Source organism: Lissotriton vulgaris, chromosome 5, assembly GCF_964263255.1.
Source record: "Lissotriton vulgaris chromosome 5, aLisVul1.2, whole genome shotgun sequence".
Classification (NCBI taxonomy): Eukaryota; Metazoa; Chordata; class Amphibia; order Caudata; family Salamandridae; genus Lissotriton; species Lissotriton vulgaris.
The window spans coordinates 12661362-12663438 of NC_141693.1; the positions used below are offsets into that span (position 1 = coordinate 12661362).

Below are 2077 nucleotides of genomic sequence, written 5' to 3' on the forward strand. Positions count from 1 at the left end.
GCTTTTGTTTGTTTTTCATCGTTATATTTGATTGAGTCTTTGAGGTCATTAGAGAACCATATGCATAGATGCACCAGATCTACACTGGAGTGTTTCAATATTAGGACTATTATTAATGAACTTAATGAGAGAATCGGTTGCTTAGAGTAAGAGTAGGTGGGATAACGGGATCCCCAGATGTGCACCTTGCTCAAACGGGAAGGATCAGAAAGGATTCTATCAATTCCGATCCTCACTTTTGTGCACATATAAGGTAGTTTACATTTTAATTAGGTGCTTCTCAAGCTCACAATTAAGACTAATTCAATACATTCGGTCTACTGTAAACAACCCATTTTTTCTACAAGTCAGATAACATGGTAGCCCTGAAGCTTAAAAAAAATCTAATTACAGAATTCACACTTCCACCACAATGAAAGCACATGCAGTGATGAATGAACAATAAACTAAATTCAAATAGTGCCACAACAGGCAGACCAGGCCTGAGACACCAATCTGCTTAAGTCAAGAGGGGTTGCGGAATGCCAATATGGAAATCAAGGGGTAATATTTCTATGTTATCCTTTTTTTTTTTTGTTGCTTCATAATTTTCTACCATTTAATAAACCTATGATGGAGTTTATCCAACCCCATTGTGAGTCCTTCACCTTTGACTGCATATGTTGGCTGGAGTTGAGGAGTAAGATAGTTTATGGAATTCCTAAGGCTTCTCCAGTTCTGAAAGTGAAAGCACAGTCCTTAGCTATGTTTCTTCAACACTATGAGAACTGGCGCTCACTGCTTTTCAGAGATCTTTGTGATTTTACACGTTTTTGTCTTTTCTTCTTCCAGACTTTTGATGTTCACAAAATCCACCACAAACACAATCCCAGCGTTACAATGTGTGTAGGTTTTTCACAAGGGCCTGAACTTTTCTTGTCCACAGACATCCAAGTTTCACTCTTGGAGTTTCCAGGCAACCCTTTGATCTTCTCCAAGTTACCCCCCTTGGTGTGGACCATGTTCACAAATTTATTAAACTCTTGCCTCTATAAAACAGTTGTCTTGCCTGCAAAGTACATACCAAGTATAACGATGTGGAACAAATGAAAGTTCAGCAGATTCAACAAAAGCAAACTCTTGTCAGACTGTCCATTCCCCATTTTCGTAATAGTAAAAGTTAGGCCAGACTTTCCATAAGAAGAGCATTTTTTGTTTCGCTATTAACGTTTGTGCTGTTATGCTATGTTATTTGTATCTGTATAGTGCACAATTCACCCGCGGGGTATCCTGGCACTGAATTTGGAACTGTATGACTCCAGCCAGGGTCGAGGTTAGATGAAGAGCATGGTCTTCAGTTTCTTGCAAAATTCAAGAACTGAGGATGTGGCTCTAATGTGCAGGCTATAGGAGCGAGATAGAAGAAGGCATGACCACCAGATCTGGATCTGTGTATGTGGGTGTGTGTGAGTAGGAGTCCGAATGAGTAGAGGTATCTAGTAGGTTTGTGGAAGTTTATGTAGTTGTTGAGGGACATGACGCCAATGTTGTGTAGGTCATTGTATGTGTGTAAGGAGTTTGAAGAGTGCTTGTTTGTGGATTAGGAGCCAGTGGAGCTCATTGAAGTGCACAGTAATGAGAGTGTAGGGTGAGAGGTTAATGGTGAGCCTGGCTTCTGAGTTTTGTATTGTCTGGGGTCTTCTGGTCAGTTGAGCGCTTACTCCACAAGCTTGTTGGTGTTCAGCTTGCTGGTGTTGAGGGTTTTCGTGACGGTTCTATCTATGTTTGTGGGGAGCCATTTCAAGATCCTTTTGAGCATCGTGAGTGTGAGGAAGCAGGAAACAAAGATAGCATTACCTTGGCCAATGATTTTGAGTTTGTTGTTAATTACTATTCTGAGGTTCTTTGCATAGGTTGCCAGGAGAGGGTGTGCGTCCAAGTTTGGCAGGACACCAGGAGGACTCCAAGAGAAAGGTGTCTTTGACGAAGATTACTACTTCGATCTTGCCTATTTTGGGATTGAACTAGGTGGCCTCCATCCATCAGGGTATTTTGGTAATGCAGGCAGAGAAATTAGTTTGGGTGTTTGGCATCTTGT

The 2077-nt window shown here is 41.2% G+C and overlaps 1 pseudogene; it reads right to left on the reverse strand.

The window, feature by feature from the left end:
- Positions 1-552: 552 nt before the first annotated feature.
- On the reverse strand, positions 553-1142 carry LOC147709991 (ADP-ribosylation factor-like protein 4A; annotated as a pseudogene).
- Between the last annotated feature and the right edge of the window lie 935 nt (positions 1143-2077).